Here is a 19222-nt window from a genome sequence, read left to right as displayed (position 1 = left end):
AGAATAATTTAAATTTTAATAAACTAATTACTCATAACGCCCAATATGGCAAGCATAAAGAATCGTATTAAATAAATACATACAGCACCGGAAACCAAATGCTTTTGCGACTCGAGCGCTGCCGCAAACGCAATGTGGAACAGGTCGGTGTTCGGTCTTTTACAAGGTAAAACCCTACGTTTCACCGACCTGTCCAAACCACTATCACGGACAGGCTCGAATCGCTGAAGGAGGAGTCCCAGGAGGGCTAAAATGTGGAGGCGTTCCTCCCTGGAAGCCGCCACCACTCCAACTCCCTGGCTGGATTTTGATTCCATATTCATATTGTAAAAACAAAAGAACATTGTAAAATTATATTAAAAGTATAAAGAATATGTATTAAAAATAAAAAAGAATTATTTTTACAAATAAACAATAATGGATAGATATTTAAATTAACAAGTCGATAAATCGGTAAGTCAATACCGATAGACAGATAAAACTCATACAATTCAAAGAATCAATATAAAATCTAGTGAAGTTACAACAAAATTATCAAGAAAATAAAAGTGATAATGATTTTAAGTGCTACCTCGATATGTATCCATTGAGCAAATTGCATCTATAATTTACGCATTTTACGAAGGTAAGAACGCATTTTCTTTTACAAAAAATAGTCGCAAAATCTAAAAGATTTAAAGAAAATAAAAAAATTTATCGACGACTGTAAGAAAAGAATAAAGAAACTTTAAAGAAAAATTAATATCGCACCTGCAAAGTAAATGCTATAAATTGTGTACACATGTACAAAAGAGGAAAGGAGAGATACTTTTATTGAAAAAAAATAAGTTTATAACATTATATTAATTAAATATTAAAAAGATAAAATATATCGAAATGCAACGAATAAATAATATCACGGTATCCTAATCCGAAAGTTGTTGAGAGCTATTCTTTGGTTTATGAATATTAAAGTTTAAAGTCCATAACTGACGCATACCTACATTATAAGAAAATGCCTTCTCCCTTCTTTCATACTCATAAATAGTATGTTCTAAATACTTAAACCGAGCCTTAACTTGGTATCTTCTATCAGGCGTATAATTATTCTTCAAAGTAAATTTCAGAACCGAATCTAAATGTTCAAATGTCACATGATTAACATATGCAAAATGAACCACAATCATACGATTACGATTATCGAATTTGGAAGTCCAAAAAGCACGCCTAATAAAAGATGGCCATAAGGATGCAACGCCTATGCAATCTTGAAATAACAACCATGGATTTCGAAAAATATTATATAAATATGTATCGTTTTCAGATTTACAAACAGCCATAATAAATAATCGACTAAAATACCTGTAACAAAGAAAAACAAAAACACATATAATTATTGCCAGCGATGAAACAATCAATGAATCACATACTATCCATAAGAAGATAACATAAACTATATTAATATGTTAGACGAAAATCATGTGATGATTTTTGAAACCTAGAAACAATATTTGCCTCATCAGAATGCACCAAAGACGAAGAAGCTACCAGAGAGTCTACCGAATTCTGATGACAAATTAAAGGGTATGTTAAAGCAACACGATTATTCGAATCCCTATTAACATTGAGATTGCAAAGTTCCTGTGAACTACTAGCTAAAATATCCCCCGAACTAATAGACCTATCATAAATAGAAATTGCTGCTTCCCTCGAACAAAACCTACCGGTAAAATCTGCAATTTCTCTCACCGCAAGATCATCTATAAACGGAGCTACTCTATCTTCTGTAATCAATATTTTCTCCCCCTCTCAATATGGACAAGTAGTTGTCACTGCAAAACATCTGTTAAGCAATGCAGGATCACTAGGAAAACTATTATTACTAATAAAAATTATAGGACCACGATGTTCTATAATCTTCGCTAACGATCCCTTAACATCAAAGGCATAAGCATCACCTTCCAATAATTTCTTTAATTGACTCAAAATAGAAATTTCAAAAGCAAATTCATTAAATAATATTATTTTATGTATGGAAGAATCATAATTTTGCATGAAAAATTTCCCCGTAGCAGGCAAAAAAACAAATGGCAAATTCTCTTTATCAATTAATACATTCTTTATAAAGTAAGTTTTCCCGTGATTAGAAGGTCCATATAAATAAAGACATTTACGTTTAGGTTCAAAATCATTCTTAGTGATATATAATAGACAAGATTTCGTAGATCTACACGGCTGCACGTCCAACCCATACCCGGGATACTTTGCAATCAATATTTCCCGTAATCGTATTACCAACATGCTCTCTCGAAAATTTAAATACGCGTGTACATGATACTTGGTATTGGAAGAAATCTTTGACTCTTCCAATACCACGCAATAAGAAATTAAGTCAGATTCAAAATGCGACAAAAGACACTGTTTCGCACTAGAGGGGTCAATGCTGAAACTCGACAATGTTACGAAAAAAACCTTACCAGGTTTAGCCCTGACCGATTTACTCGTCTCGATAAAATTTTCTACATTTATATCATCCCTCATAGATACCTGAGACAATGATGAATCTAACAAAACTTGGTTATCAACAATTCCACTATCTTCGCCATGCCGCAAAGAAATAGGAGACATCGCATCAACAGAAACTTCCTCCAAAGAATTATCGAGACAATTAAATGGATCAACAAGCTCCGATGAACAACCCGTTACTACAACTACATTATTCTCACGCATAGAGCGCTTAGGTCTAGAAACAGATTTATTCCCACTCACGATAGTTAATGGACGTTTTCCACCACCCCCCTTCCCTCTATTTTTACCAGTGCTCTACCACTGAGCTAAAGAGGCTTTTTACGAAAGTAAGAACGCATTTTCTTTTACAAAAAATAGTCGCAAAATCTAAAAGATTTAAAGAAAATAAAAAAATTTATCGACGACTGTAAGAAAAGAATAAAGAAACTTTAAAGAAAAATTAATATCGCACCTGCAAAGTAAATGCTATAAATTGTGTACAATGACCGCCACTAATGGCCTGCATGATTTTTTTGATGCGTTTAGGAACCATACTTCCTCATCGATTTTTCCCCGCCTGGACTGAGTGACTGGAAAGAGTATAGGATATGTATGATAGGCTATCCTTGTTTAAATGCCTTAAAGAGAAAGAGAGAGCCTTATACCGCGTTCAACGTGGTTTCTCCAGGCCTTCGTATCTTATTTTCCTATCTCGGACGTCGCCATTGCTCTACTCTCTCTAACTCATAGATTTCTATCTGCGTCTTTGTCTAAAATAATTCTACGCCACTGGGTGATTTTTTGGTGAGTCTATACCACTGGACCTATCTGTGAGTCTTGTGAGAGTGTGAAAAGTGCAGAAATGTCAGTTTGGCAGCGCGGAATTTTAATCAAACGAGTGTTAGTATAAATTGTTAAAGAGTTTTAATTTGTTGGAAAATGTTAACCAGTTATAGTGAAGTTATAAAATTTTTAATGACTTTTCTGGATTATCGAAAAAAACAGGTATAATAAATTTTTTATACTTCTAAAAACTTACATTACGTATTAAGGAAAGATATTAAGTTAATTCTTGTCAAAATTAACTTAATATATAAATTTATGAAACAAATAGATTCATGAATTTAAATAAGAAATACATAATAAAAAATATTATTATAATTTTTTAAATAAAATGCAGATCCTAGTGTATTTATTATCATGTATAGTTAATTGGTAAAATTACTGCTAATTATAATGTCTCTTTTTCCTAGGTGTAAAGGTTCTATGGAAGGTCGTACCAGGAGTAAAGTTCATACGTCATACTGATTTCAACCAGAGGAATTAAGCAACGCTAAGGAATGGAACACAGATTCAGATCACGCAGCATGCTCTCCACATCTATAATAAGCCAACCTGTTTTCTTAGATAAGTAATATTACTGATAATCATATATAAAATGTATTCAAACATGATCCTTTGTGGTTTCTCTTATGTTTCGCAGGTCAAATGTTCTAATAAGGCTGATGAGCTGCATCCAATTGGTGAATAAAAATGAGGCCAGGCTATGTGTCAATTCTGCTGCTTCAAATTTGGAATCTCCATGCAGAAGACAAATGGAAATATTAAAAAAAGATTTGTTATTCAGGTATTATTTAACAATGATCTAAATGCATCAATATGGCTATTACTGGTAGTCATTTTTCAAATTTGTTTATATCTAAACTTATTTTCTTTGCTGGTTTAGGTCCAGTAAATATTAATAGATTTGGCTGTCAGTATTTGGTCTCAATAACTGTCCTGCATTATAATAAATGGAGACTAGTAAAGCTGATGAACTGCATCCAAGTGGTGAATAAAAATGAGGCCAGGCTATGTGTAAATGCTGCTGCTTCGAATCTGGAATCTCTATGCAGAAGCCAAATGGAAATATTAAAAAAAGATTTGTTATTCAGGTATTATTTAACAAGGATCTAAATGCATCAATATGGCTAATTTCATTTACAAATTTAAGAAAACTTATCCTCTTTATCTTACACTTTTCAATTTGAAATAAATGATTGATATTCCCTGAATCGATAGTCTCTTTTAATTAATATTATTTGTAAAAACAATTTATTAATATACACTAATAAACAACGATTATTTATAATAAATAGAATTGAAATAATCTTTATACAAGGCATTTTATTTTATTAAAATTACATATAGTTAATACCTTATATGATAGCAATAATTTCATTTATCAATTAATAATATTTCAATAAACTAATACATTTTACCATAATCTACAAAGCTTTACTTCCCGAACACAATAAATACATTCATTTACTATGTTTATAATTATTTTGAGCATGGATGCAAATACATATGCAAAGTAGAATTACCCATAGGAAAGTAAAAATATAGATTTATCTGTGGGATTCATGACAAATGACGACGTTTAAACATAACCCACAAAGAACAGACTTCGCCTGTAAAAAAAGGCGGCAAGTACATAAACCATCTAGCATAAATAATATAGTAAAATTATCTAATTAAAAAAAGTAGTGAAATCCAAATATTATGCAAGTATATTTTTTCACCTTACCAAAGTTAAATTTTCGAAAAAAAAGGAACAAAAAAGTTACTTGCCGGGCCCGTAATGTCCATGCACAGTGGGAAATTGAATCGTGTGTGAGATTCAGCTATAGCGTAGTATAGCAAATGTCATGTTAAAATACAGAGTGAAGTTAGCCGATCCACATACGATTCTATTTCTCACTGTGCATGGATATTACGGGCCCGGCAAGTAACTTTTTTGTTCCTTTTTTTTCGAAAATTTAACTTTGGTAAGGTGAAAAAATATACTTGCCTAATATTTGGATTTCACTACTTTTTTTAATTAGATAATTTTACTATATTATTTATGCTAGATGGTTTATGTACTTGCCGCCTTTTTTTACAGGCGAAGTCTGTTTTTTGTGGGATTTCATAACGTTTTGTAAGAGTATAATATTTAAAAAATTAAATTATTCTTTTAATTTCTACAGATTTTAAAGAAAATCTCCACCCTTCTCATGTTTTGAAACAGCAGCGCTTAACTAATAAAAATATATATATTTATATTGAAAAAATATCGCAGTCAACACATTGATTTTATTGATATTTGTAATGTATTTTGTATAAATGAACTTTATAATTAATGCTCAGGCTAGTTTTTTAATGTTTTCAGTTTCACCATAATAAAAGTATGATTAAATTTTTCATAATCAATAAACATACTTTCAACATATAAAAATAATGAAATAAAATGTATATATTTTAATTAATTTACATTTTCTGTTTATGAACATTTGACTTTTTACCAACATCTAACTTTGCCAAACTTCAGTAACTCCCTCAGCTGCTTCAGGTGATACAGGGGCAAGACTGGAATTTTTCATAATCAATAAACATACTTTCAACATATAAAAATAATGAAATAAAATGTATATATTTTAATTAATTTACATTTTCTGTTTATCAACATTTGACTTTTTACCAACATCTAACTTTGCCAAACTTCAGTAACTCCCTCAGCTGCTTCAGGTGATACAGGGGCAAGACAGGAAAAGCAATTCGTAAATCTTCAAATAAGATACAATGAAGCATATAATCGAAGTTGGCATTGTCGTTTTGCATACGCCGTTTCTTTTTAGCACCAATCATTGTCACCTTTATGCTGCTAACACTTGACAAAGGTGACATGAGAGATACATTGGCAAGTCGTCCTTATAACATTTCCTGTGCCAAAGTCCTCAAATTTTCGTTTCGTAAATTTCTATACACTTGAAACTGGTCTGATTTCTGGTGCATCAAAATGCAGTCGAAACAACTAATTTTTAGACTGAGTTTTTTTCCACTGAGAATAAACGTGCATTTTTTCATCCATACCAATGACCAGTATATTGCCTCTCGTCTTGAATACTTGCATAGGTAATGGAGAAAAACAATCAGCAGCTATTAACTGCATTTTATATCATTTCATCCAATAAATCTCATACTTAAATTGTGGCTGAGCAATGGACGACGTTTATCTGAAAATTGGCTTATTCTTACTTTGCCAATCTTTCAATGCTTGCATCTTTGCCTGTTTCTAGTACCAGAATACAGGAGCGAAAAGCATAATCTTTGATCCAACTCCAATAGTCAGTATGTGTGCGAAAAATCCTCATTGGATTTTTAATTGAATTGTACCAAAAGTATTTAAGTCAAAGCACAAGTATTACTGTTTGCTATAATACACTTGCACAGTGACTGTAAAATACTAAATGATAACACTATGAGTAAGCCTGAAATCAAATTCATCATTTAAGAATTATAATTCCTCAAAGAAAATAAATATTTGAAGGTACATGAAGCATCTTATTTGCTTACCGACATTTGACTTTCTATCACCATCTGACCTCGCCAGACTTCACTGGTTTCATCAACTGCTTGAGATGATACTGGGGCAAGGCTGGACAAGCAATTCGCAAAGCTTTGAATAAGCTACAATTAAGCATATAATCAAAGCAGACATTGTCGTTTTGTATACCACGTTTCTTTTTAACACCAATCATTGTTAGATTTATGCTGCTAACTCTTGACAAAGGTGGCATGGAAGATACATTGGCGAGTCGTCCTTATAACATTTCCTGTGCCAGAGTCCTCAGATGTTCATTTCGCAAATTTCTACGCACTTTTAAAACTGGTCGGATTTCTGGTGCTACAAAATGGAGTGGAAACCATTAACTTTTAGACTTTGCTTCAATTGAGAATAAACGTTCATTTTTTCATCCATACCAATGACCAGTATACTACCTTTGGCGCAGAATACTAGTATAGGTAGCAGAGGAAAACAATCAACAGTTATTAACTCAATTTTACAGAATTTCATCCAATGAGTCTCATCCTTAAATTATGGCTGTGCAATGGATGACGTTTTTCTGAATATTGGCTTATTCTTACTTTGCCAATCTTTCAATGCTTTCATCTTTGCCTGTTTCAAGTACCAGAATGCAGGAGTGAAAAGCACAATTGTTGATTCAACTCCAATAGCCAGTATGTATGCGAACCTTCCTCCTTGGATATTTAATTCAATTGTACCAAATGTATTTAAGTCAAAGCACAAGTATTACTATTTGCTATAATACACTTGCACAGTGACTGTAAAATAATAAATGTTGACACTACGAGTAAACCTAAAATCAAATTCATCATTTAACAATCTCAATCTTCAAAGAAAATAAATTTTTGAAGAAACATGAAGCATCTCAGTTACTTACCAGTATTTGATGTTGCTCCATCTCCATTTTCTTTAGTGCTTGGTGACTTAACTTCCTTGAGACTAAAGATCTGTAATATTTGGGTGTCTTTGCGTCTTTTGTAAACATCTATTATTGTATAATTAGCTTAAATCCAAACACTAGTCAACTGGTACTCTACGTAAATGAAGGTTCATCGGAATGCTTCATATTTTCCAAACAAGCATTTCTATAATTTAGTCTGAAATATTTGTACGCATATATGATATTTGTTTTATTTAAAATCTTCCTTAATCTGCATCCTCCAATAACAGGGTATTTCCAAGATTTGATACATTATTTGGCACTGGTTTGGCATCATACTGCAAACTATGAAATGGTGCCTTATATATAACTTTATTTTAATAAAACAAACTTCTTTTACAATGCACTTACTTTACTTAAAAACCTTTATGTTAATTGCTGTTGAGACAATACCATGTGTCTTGATTATGAGTGAACGTAACAACCTCATCCTTCTCTGTTTCATTTACAAACTTCCTTAATCTCCATTCTCCAATAACAGGGTATTTCCAAGAATTGTTACGTTATTTGTTTCATTTACAATCTTCGTTAATCTGCATTTTCCAATATCAGGGTATTTCCAAGAATTGTTACATTATTTGGCACTGGTTTGGCATCAAACTGCAAACTATGAAATGGTGCCTTATATATAACTTTGTTTTAATAAAACAAATTTTTTTTACAATGCACTTACTTTACTGAAAAACGTTTATGTTAATTGCTGTTGAGACACTACCATGTGTCTTAATTATGAGTTAACGTAATAACCTCATCCTTCTCTGTTTCATTTACAATCTTCCTCAATCTACATTCTTCAATAACAGGATATTTCCAAGAATTGTTAGAGCATTTGGCATTGGTAGGACTTCAAATCAGAGCTGCATACAAGGAATATGCATATAAGGAATATTATATAACCTGCAATAAAAAAAATCCCACAAAGTACCACCAAACATTAAATTTTATACATATTTTTCAATACAATGTGACTTATCTGATAATCTTGCTGGCTCCTTCATGTTTTTCCCTTAAATTATCCGTAGTTTTGATTATATTACACTATTACACTATCATTGCAGCCAATTCATTTTTATAAAAATATTAAGGTTATACCGGTAAACCTTACAATTCAATTGACATTCAATTGACAGCTAACAGTAGTCGCCATATTAGTTATCGATTATATCGATTATTTAAACGTCGCGTTTGTAAAAATTACGTCATTTTCTTTAGCGATTAACTTCAGCCCGAGACATACATTCTGGCTGGAGAAGAAGAAGATGACGGAAAGAAATTAAATTCGTTATACATATAGCTAACAGATTATGAGATCTCTGGATTGCGTGAACCAATTTTGATGTTTATGGGCTCAAATAAAAGCTTGTTCCAAACCATTTCAAGAAAAGCTTTACTGAAATCATGACAGTGTTTCATTTACGGAGAAAAATCTATTTAAAAATTGAGACAGCCAAACTTGCTGTATAAGATACAGTAGTGCCTCGACGGCGGTATAGACATGTCTATACCTACTTTTATGTACTTGCCGTCGAGACACTACCGTGTCTCTTGAAAAGGAGAAAAAGTAAGAAGCTAATAGGTATATTGCTCTTGAACCTATTGCAATAAATCTTTTATAATTCACAGTATAATATATAAACGTAATCTAAATAAAGAAAAGAAAAATATTTTGAAAGATTAATTCATTATCCTGTACCCTACTTTTTATATATAAGATTTTCTTTCATCTCCATTTATAATCTAGGACAGTTATTCAAAGCAAATACTGATAGCCAAATCTATTAATATTTACTGGACCTAAAACAGCAAAGAAAATAAGTTTAGATATAAACAAGTTTGAAAAATGACTACCAGTAATAGCCATATTGATGCATTTACATCATTGTTAAATAATACCTGAATAACAAATCTTTTATTAATCTTTCCAATTTCGTTTCTGCATAGAAATTCCAGATTCGAAGCAGCAGCATTTACACATAGCCTGGCCTCATTTTTATTCACCAATTGGATGCAGCTCATCAGCCTTATTAGAACATTTGACCTGCGAAACATAAGAGAAACCACAAAGGATCATGTTTGAATACATTTTATATATGATTATCAGTAATATTACTTATCTAAGAAAACAGGTTGGCTTATTATAGATGTGGTGAGCATGCTGCGTGATCTGAATCTGTGTTCCATTCCTTAGCGTTGCTTAATTCCTCTGGTTGAAATCAGTATGACGTATGCACTTTACTCCTGGTACGACCTTCCATAGAACCTTTACACCTAGGAAAAAGAGACATTGGCTGCGTTCCGTTATTACTGCATGTACTGGAAGTATACTGTAAGTATACTTCAAATCCTTCCGAAATAGCTTGCAGTAAGCTTCCAGTATACTGTAAATGTCCTAGGGAAATTCATGACGTCATGAATATTTCGTCACTTCCTGCTAGGTTATTACTGCATTTACTGGACTCAATAGGGTGAGGTAAAAGTCAGTAAACTGAAAAAACTAATATCAAGAATAAGAATCGTTAGTCCCACCTAAACTCTTTCATGTATTTACGCAACGATATTTAATTTACTTCAAAATGGTCGAAAAAAATACTTACGTGACAGAATTAATTTTTTTAAACGAAAATAACCAACAGATAAAAGTAGAAGTAGATGCAGAAACTGCTAAAAAAGCTGAATTAGGTAAGCCTTATTATTATAGTTTATTTAATTGATATGATTTTGTACCCATTTGCATTTTTATCATTTTTATAGATAAATTGTTTGCCCAGAGATTGTATGAAAAATCAATTGCGACAAAAGAAAAACAATTTGAAGAAGATTTATTTAATCCTGATGATCCACTTTATCATGAAACTCCTGAAACAGTCAAGTTTGTTTATTGTCTTTAAGAAGTGATATTTTTATTTTATGTACAATGTGGAATCATTGTTTTTACATTTTTTAGATGTAACCTCTCCGAGCAGCATTTGTGGACTGAGAGTGAAACGAAGTTGCTATTAAACATATACAAAGAAAATAAAGATAAATCTATGGGCATAAAACATTTATTTAAATTAATTTCTACCAAATTAAAAGGGGATGGAGGTTATGACATTACAGCAGATAAATGTAATACGAAATTTCAAGCATTAAAAAGGTCATATAAAAAAGTTGTAGACCATAATAAAAAGTCGGGAAATGCCCGGAAAACATGCAAGTATTATGTGCTACACTACAAAAATTTTGGCATACCCTAAGCTATTCGTAAGCTGTAACTAAATCAAAATCTGTAACGTAAGTTGGGCGCCAGGTTCCCGAAAGAACCACTGTACTGTAGTGACTGCAAAATACTGTATTCGTCAAACTAAAATGCCAACTAGCTCAGGGAATATAAGAGTAGGATTGCGGAAGCGGAGAGTGGGTGAGTTCCTGAAACGCAAAATGCAAAAGGATTTGGCAGTTCGGGTCAAATCACTACATACTATATTCGATAATAAAGTGTCTATATTTCCAAAAAGACATTGCTGTATTTGTCAGACTTCATAGCGCATAGATCGTTATTCGTATTCTACAAACTGTAACTCGAAATGGCGTAGAAAACGGTTTTCCGGAGTGCTCGGGATCAATCCAACGAATTTCTTCACGAAACAACTAACTAATCAAATAAAGGCCTACCCAAGGCAGGTGTTTCTCCTGCGACCTTTTAACTAAACGAAACTATACTCTCGCGAAGAGAACCGAACGGAGTAGCTCTTTCTGGGAGAATTCACCTCCGGGGTTCCTTCTGACGAGAAAACGAACTGTATGACCACGAGGTGATCGAACGAGGTAGCTCCTTTCGGGGAGAATTCGACCTCGGGATGCACCCCTGGTTAAACGCGACGAACTGTACAAAACGTAACTGAAATTCGAAACTGAACGAATATCCCGATCACTCTTTATACCCGAATTCGACCCATCAACTATACTGTAAGCGCATAACCAATTTCTCGGAAAATACAATACTTTAATACGACATTATATACACGGTAATCGATAAAAGGACTTAACGTAAGTTATAGATAAAAATTATGTACATTTCATATCCGAAAACCCAAAGACGACGGTGTCCTTGAATTACTAGCGAATCTCAAAGTTTCTCGATATTAGACTATTGTTCCAATTTCTTATTTATGTCCCTAATTCCCAATCCACGCACTTTGGGAGTATGTTTAACTCGTAATTCGTGGTTTTTGACGATTTCACGGCTATTAAGCGCGTTTTCCGAAGTTTACTCGTGATATAAGGATTTCTAGGAGCTGGGACTCCCGCTAACCTTTTCCGTTGGAGCTGCAGAACGACGGCTGAGCAGGATAAAGCAGAGCAGAGCAGAGCGGAGCGGCGTCGAGCAGAGCTGAGCAGAGCAGATCGGAGCAGAGCAGAGCAGAGCAGAGCAGGGCAGAGCAGAGCAGGACAGATCGGAGCAGAGCAGAGCAGGGCAGAGCAGAGCAGAGCAGGGCAGAGCAGAGCAGGACAGCGTAGAGCAGCGTCGAGCAGAGCAGAGCAGAGCAGATCGGAGCAGAGCAGAGCAGAGCAGGGCAGGGCAGAGTTGAGCAGAGCGGAGTCGAGTAGCTTCCACACTTTTCACTTGCTACGATGCGAGTCTTCAGTTTCCGAGTTGCTAAGATCGCGACTGATCTTCTTCAGGACTAAATAACGAGTCGCCGAAAATACGTCGGATCCTCTTCAGGACTAAGATACGAGTGTCGCAAAAATCGGGAGACACCAGCAACGAGCTGTGGGTCCCTTATCCCCAACTTTTCGTAACGCTAAATCTAATTGGCGGAGCCGATTAAGCTATTGGTACCACCAATAAGATCCAAGGTCCGACTTCTTCCGAAAATTCAACTTGAATATTCGGGAGCCGCGGAAGGCCGTAGTTCGTTAGACCCATTTAACATACGACTTATGGGCCACGATCGTTACTCTACTTTATGACCTATCAATCATCGAACTTTATACTATATTTCGGATGATAGGTAGGCCAACCGTATATGACATGATATTATGGCCTTGATAATATGACCATAATATGTCTCAATGTTCCATAGATAGATATATATAGATCTTTTTAGTGAACATGTACTATCTTAAAATAGTACATGGTCACAACTCTATCCTCCCACGAAAAAGAGACCGAATCGAGGTCGAACACCCCTCACCTCACTAAACGACGATACGCGAGGACGTAACTGGATTCGACGTGAACGTCAGACGGAATCGGTAGCTCCTCGTCCCAAGTGCTACGTGAATCTGTAGTAGTCGTAAGTCGGCATTTTCAAAAACGAAAAGAAACGCTATATTCGAGATGGGCTATTTACACGATAATATAACGGTAGCTTAATACTAAGCGGTATACACGGTACTGCAAAATATCTGTACAAAATAAGCGTGATACGCACTGTAAGGTTCTATACTAGACGAAATTATCTACACGGTACTGTACGGAATCGAAAAGGTATACACGATAAAGAATATACTTCATACAAAACGTAATCGTAATCTATACTAACTGTAGCGATATACACGATACGAATCGAAATCTGTACAAAAGCAAACTAAAGTAATACGATACAGAGTTCACCGAAACTCAGAATCGTAAGAAGACGTAACCTAAAGAAGAGAAAGTATATACAAAGAACTATACGAGAATCTACACGTAACCAACATAATATACTGGTCGCAAATACTATTTCACGCAATTACGCTATCGAATCTCGAATACTCGCGAAAAAGGAAAGGAGGAAGCTCCAAAAGAAGAATTAATGTCTCGAAATCACCGTATTCCCAAGTTAGGATTCCCGTGACCCTGGTAAACCTGTAAACGGTAGCTACGGTAGGGAAGAAAATGATATTAGTTCCCGATGCATGAGTCCGAGGTTGGTGATGTTCCGAGAGGTCGGTGTGTCTGTCAGCGTCAAAAATAAAATGGACAACAAGAGATATCAGCGAAAATCCATATATTTATCACAGGCCCTGTTGGGCACAATATACAAGAAGGAAGGAGGGAAGAACAGAGAAAGAGATAGAGAGATAGAGAGAGAAAGAGCCTTATCGGCGCTGGAAGGGCCCCGGTTCCTCGGAGAGGTCTATTTCCCGGGGGGCCGGGCGTTGGTATCCCGGACCGCATTTCGGGCACGTGCGGGTAGATCGGTCACGACGCCCACATCGGTAACAGAAGACCCGGGTGCGTGGTCGAGGGCACCGGGTATAACGGTGGCCCGGGTGGCCACAATTAAAACAGCCCCGCTCGGCCGGGACCGGAGGGTCCCGGTAAATATGCTCGAGGACCTCTGCTTCCAGCTCGGGCCAGACATCGAGGGCCCATTTGATGTAATCCATGATTTCGCCCTTCGTCTGGGCGACGATATCCCGGTGCGGCATTCGGTACTCGGGGCGCGACATATCTTCTGGTGAAAGAAAAATTAGCGATGAGTCCCAATCTATGGAGGAGGGGAAGAGACGAGCACAACGGGAGCCGAGGACGACATTACTGGACATATAACTTTACATCGTTGACGTGCGTTTTGATACGCGTTTTAGCTTCTACATGTTCGATTTCGATAACTGTAGGAGAACGGAAGTGAATTACGCGATACGGTCCTTGATAACGGTGAGCGAGTTTGGCTGAGAAGAAATTAGCGGAGGACGAAAGAGGTCGGTGCCGAAAGAGGACTAAGTCGTTAATTTTCAGAGGCCGTTCTCGTCGTCGTAAATTGTATTTTTCGGCCTGTTGTTGATATGCGGACTCTAATTTGGAAGTGACCCATTCGTGAAGATCTCTCATCCGTTTCATTCGTTCTCTCCACGGATTGACAGTAGAGGAGTCAGCGGCGAGAGGCGTATCGTTGACCCTCTCGAGTTCTCGAGGAAGAGGCTTGAGATCCCGACCGAAATTTAGAAAAGCCGGACTACACTCGATAACGGAGTGGTGGGCGGTATTGTAGGCGAAGTTGAACTCTGATAAGTGTGCGTCCCATTCACGTTGGTTTTTACCGACGAACGCTGTGATCATGGTTTTGACGACCCGGTTAATACGTTCGACAGGGTTGGCCTGGGGATGATACACGGGAGTGGTCGAATGGTGAATTTTGTATTCCCGACACGCGTGCTCGAGTAGTTTGTTTACGAACTCGGTTCCATTGTCTGATAGGAGCACTCGAGGGGTTCCCCAACGGGTGATCACCAGATCAAGAAGGAGTTCTTTAATTTTCGCACCATTTACGGTACGTACGGCCCGACATTCAATCCATTTCGTAAAAAGGTCTTGGAAAACAACGATATAGACATTCTGATGTAAGCTTTTCGGTAGTGGGCCCATAACATCGACCGCGACTATTTCCCAAGGCTGCTCCACGAATCTACGTCCCATTAATCCCACTGGTGGTTGTTGGGACACTTTGGTACGCTGGCAGATATCGCATTTACGGACGAAATCCAGGACGGTTCGATACATCCCAACCCAATAAAAACATCGATTAATTCGGTGGTAGGTTTTATCGACACCTAGATGACCTGACATGGGGGTGTCATGAAATTCATGCAACAGATCTTCGCGAAACTCACTCGGTACGACTAGCTTCCACGGTTCGAGGTCTTCCAGCTCCTCATGGTATCGACTGGAACTACGTCGATAATATAAGAGAGCCTTCTCAATCTTCCAGTCCGGGAATTTGAAAGGTGTGGCTTTAAGAGTGTCCCGACGAGTTGTATACCACGAGTCGGTGGTATCGGCCCATCCCGTTGTGGGGTAGTTCATAGAAACTGCGAGAGAACAGAGTTCGAGCTCACCGGAGCTGGGTATGCGTGAAAGTGCATCCGGTACGAAATTTTGGGAACCTTTCCGATATACGATCTCGAAGTCGTATTGCATTAGTTCTAAAGCCCACCTACCTAAACGACCGGAGGGATCTTTTAAGTTGTTAAGCCATCGTAGGCTATTGTGATCCGTCATCACCGTAAACTTATACCCCTCTAGGTAGCCACGAAACTTTTTAATCGACCATAGAACAGCAAGGCACTCTAATTCGGTAGTGGTATACTTCATTTCGGCTGGGGTGAGAGTACGACTTGCGTACGCGATAACGCATTCTCCTTGCTCATGAGTTTGCGTGAGCACGGCTCCGAGTCCGACGTTACTCGCGTCAGTTTGAAGACAGAAGGTTCGATTGAAGTCCGGACACGCTAACGTGGGTGTCGAAGTTAATTTGCGCTTTAAGGTATCGAACGCGTTGGACTGTGGCGTAGCCCAAACCCAAGCCTGATTTTTCTTGAGCAATTGATTTAACGGGGCGACAATGGTTGCGAAATCGGGAACGAAACGGCGATACCACGAAGCCATACCGATAAAACGACGAAGTTCTTTGATATTCCGAGGTGCGGGATAGTCGATAATGGGTCTAATTTTCTCTGGATCCGTACTTAGGCCACGATGGTCAACGATGAAACCGAGATATGTAACGCTAGTTTTACAGAATTCACTCTTATCCGGGTTAATTAAAAGTCCAGCAGCAATAATTCGTTTAAAGATTTTATCCAGCCACTCGAGATGTTCGGAGAAGGTTTGCGTAACGATTATAATATCATCTAGATACGCGAACGCATGGGGTTCCATATCCGGCGTAATAATTTTATCTAATAGCCGTTGGAAAGTCGCTGGAGCACCTGTAAGTCCGAATGGCATTCGTTTGAATTGGAAGAGTCCACGTCCTGGCACAGTAAACGCAGTGACGGATTTACTAGATTCTTCCATCGGGACTTGAAAATAGGCCTGACTTAGATCAAGAGCGGAAATATAATTAGCTGAACGTAATTTATCCAGAATCGAATTCATGAAAGGTAAAGGGTAGGCGTCTTTACGTGAGACTTCGTTGACTTTGCGAAAATCTAAACAAAATCGGTAGGAACCGTTGGATTTGCGCACCATGACAATAGGAGATGACCAATCACTGTCAGAAGGCTCGATAATATCTTCGTGTAACAACCGATCTACTTCTTGATTAATCGCTTGTTGTATCACCGGTGACACAGGGTAGTATCGCTGTTTGATGGCTGTCGGGGTCTCCACTATAATGCGATGTTCCGTTAAATTGGTTAATCCCGGAGCCCGTTTCAAAATCGGAATTCGTTCGTCTAGGAAGGTCCTTAACTGCTCGGACTCAGTATCGGTGAGAACACGGAGAGCATTGCAGCTATAAAAATTATCCTGAGCATCCACGAAGCGGTAGTAGTGACTAGGATCGTCTCGGTAACTCCACGTTCGATCCTGATAATTAATAACAATCCCGAATTGTTGTAAAGCATCAATACCAAAAATAAGGGGTACGGCCAGAGACGGAAAGAAAAGCGTAGGAACGACTTGGCTACGCCCTTCTATTTGATACTGTAGTGGGTAACATTGCGATAGATTTTCGCGATGTCCATCGGCAGTCACTATCGTAACCGGAGGAACCGTAGAAGCATTGACATCGGCCGACGAAATTTTTAAAAGACCGGATTTACCAATAAAAGTGCGCGATGCGCCGCTATCAACTAAAGCTAAGAAAGAGTGGCCCTGAACTCTAATCTGTATATACAAAAGGGCGGTAGTTAGCGAGTATATTTTCTCGATACCGGACGAGAAATCTCGCGAAAGGCGGCAAGAGTTTAAGTTGACCGCAGGAAATTGTGTATGCGATAATCTAGTGGTTGGACACGAGCCGGTATTTATCGTGTCCCGGGTACGTTTCCCGTACACTTAGGACAATTGCGCACCGTAACTCCCTCAAGACCGCATCGGTGGCAAAAGAATCGCGAACGAGGTTTTGGACACTCCGAATATCGATGTCCACGTTCTTTACAATTCCAACACGCGAAGTCGATAGCGAAGGACGACTGTGGTTCGATAGGTTCTGACACGAACGGATTAGTAATCGTTCCCGAACTCGACGATATGGAAGGTGCAGGTGACGGTATATCCTTCACGGCTTTTAATTTCTTAGGTTTCTCCTGTGCTATCAGTACAGGTTGCTCCTCAGCAGCCATGGCGGTACGCGTACGTCGAGCGGGTCGTCCGAAAGCTAAATCGGGAAAAAGAGAATGTTCCGGTAAGGGTGGTGCTCGATACCGGCTTTGACGAGCTAAACTACTCTCGATCTGGATAGCGCGGGATTCTAATGCATCGAAAGAGATGATATTATTGATATCTATAAGCGCTTGGATGCGTGGGAGCATGTTCGTATGCGCCCAAATGATCCACTCTTCTTCCGACATGGGAGGTGAAACTCGTTCTAATAATACCCGAATACACGTGAGGTAATGGTCTACGGGTTCATCTTCCGCTTGTGTACGTTGGGCTATTTCCACCCGCAAAGATACCTGAAGCGAACGAGCCCCGAAACGCGAACGAAAGGCGCGTTCAAAATGTGCCCAATTCTCCCAATCTCGTTGGTGACTCCGAAACCAGTGGAGAGCCATATCCGACAAAAGCAAAGGGAGGTACTTCAATAATTCCGCATCCGGAAGGTCGAAAATAATGCGAGTTTCCGCGATACGCGCTAAAAAAGCTTCTACATCTTCACCGGACTTGCCGCTAAACGAAACGTTCATTCTTTTCAATGTAGAATGTAATTGGTTGAATTGCGCGGCATAGTCCCTATTCGCGAGAGGTCGAGGAAAACGCGGTGTCTGAAAGTGACCTCTATTAGGGCGGCGATATATTTCCCTCGGCTCTTCCTCTTCGGGGAAGTATTCTTCCCTTGGAGCAGGAGCAGTCGGGACTGCGGATGTAGTACGCATCTGCAAAACCACATCTCGCAGCTGACCAATCATGTCGTGCACGTCCCGTTTAAACTCGTCGAAATCTGCACGAGTGGGAGTGGACGAACCTCGCGGAGGTGAAAGCGACCGATCTCGAACATCCCTAGACTCAACGGGTGCATGGTATTCTTTCCTACGCGTCCCGGCACGAATGGAGGTATAAACTTCCTGCGAAATTGGCGTAGGAGTGTCTGGTCGCGTAACCCGAACTGGATTCGGTATATCTTCAACTAATTCTAAAGGTTGTACGGTAATAGCAGCTTTCTCCAAAAGCTGGGAAATATCCATAGCTGCACGCGTAGTTTGTTGAGACTGGGTACCCGGAGGAGTACGCGGTAATGCCGAACTCTTTTCACGCGCAAAGTGCTTTCGAAGCCTCTGACGAAGGGTGGGTAATATGCCCTTATCGTCTAAACGATATTGACTGAGGATCTTCCGAGCCTCCTCCTCCGTTAATTCCTCTATCCAACCTAAATTACCGAAAGTCGCAGTAGCCATCACTAAAATGAACGCGAAAACCGAAAAATAATTACTAGAAAATGTCTATTTCCCGAAGAAAATCGAAGGAAAAGCAACAAGAAGATTTCCGC

Source organism: Prorops nasuta, unplaced genomic scaffold (assembly GCF_024137725.1).
Source record: "Prorops nasuta isolate Cenicafe-Biocafe unplaced genomic scaffold, Cenicafe_Pnas_1.2 PNAS00048, whole genome shotgun sequence".
NCBI lineage: Eukaryota > Metazoa > Arthropoda > Insecta > Hymenoptera > Bethylidae > Prorops > Prorops nasuta.
The sequence above is the reverse complement of the archived record's forward strand: the minus strand, read 5'-3'. Positions refer to the sequence as shown.